The sequence below is a fragment of the Gekko japonicus genome, unplaced genomic scaffold (assembly GCF_001447785.1).
Source record: "Gekko japonicus isolate JY-2015 unplaced genomic scaffold, Gekko_japonicus_V1.1 scaffold1345, whole genome shotgun sequence".
In the NCBI taxonomy this organism is placed as follows: Eukaryota; Metazoa; Chordata; class Lepidosauria; order Squamata; family Gekkonidae; genus Gekko; species Gekko japonicus.
The window spans coordinates 169,084-169,945 of NW_015176491.1; positions in this window are offsets into that span (position 1 = coordinate 169,084).

The following is an 862-nucleotide window of genomic DNA, read 5'->3' on the forward strand; positions in this document are numbered from 1 at the left end:
TATATATATATTCAGAGAGATACGAGCTAGGTGCATTTGCATGCAAGATTTGCTCCCCAGAAAAAGAAAAGGGGAGGAAAAACCTCTTCCTGGCTCTAATTTGAGAATTGCACCCTCTGCCACCCAGCATCTTTGTGGCCCAAGGCGGGCAGGGAGGGGCCCTCGTGAGGAGCGGCACGGCCGACCAACCGACTCAGACTCGGCTCCCATTTCCGGTAATTCGCTCGTTTTCGAGCGAAGCCAAAGGATCGAGCGGCTGGAACGGTTAACATCAATGTCAGTTTGAAAAAAATCGGATTAATTGAGGAGCAGAGATCAGGCGAAACATTTTCAAACTGTTAAATCCATAGTGAAGGGTGTGTGTGGGAGAGAGAGAGAGAGACTGGCCAACCTCCGTATTTCCCTCTCGGTGTGGTTGCAACCGATCGTACGGGAAGTGAGTCGCCGGCCCCTGCTCTCCGGGCGCTGACATCTCTGCCTGGGTTTGATCTCTTGGCGTCAAGTGTGGCGACTCGTGAGCAGTCCTACGCCTTTGGATGCGAAACGCCGTGAAGACTACGCACCGGCCATTGAACACCGTTCGATATCAGAGTCAAACGGCACGTTTCAGAATCATTGGATGTGAAATTACAGGGCGGCCCCATCCAATGCTCCCTCTAAGCTGTGGAGTCTTGTGAGCGAAAATTTTACTTTGTGAGCTGCTGGCATGAAGAAGAAGAAGAAGAAGAAGAAGAAGAAGAAGAAGAAGAAGAAGAAGAAGAAGAAGAAGAAGAAGAAGAAGAAGAAGAAGAGGAGGAGGAGGAGGAGGAGGAGGAGGAGGAGGAGGAGGAGCTGGGATTTATACGCCGACGCTCACTTGTAG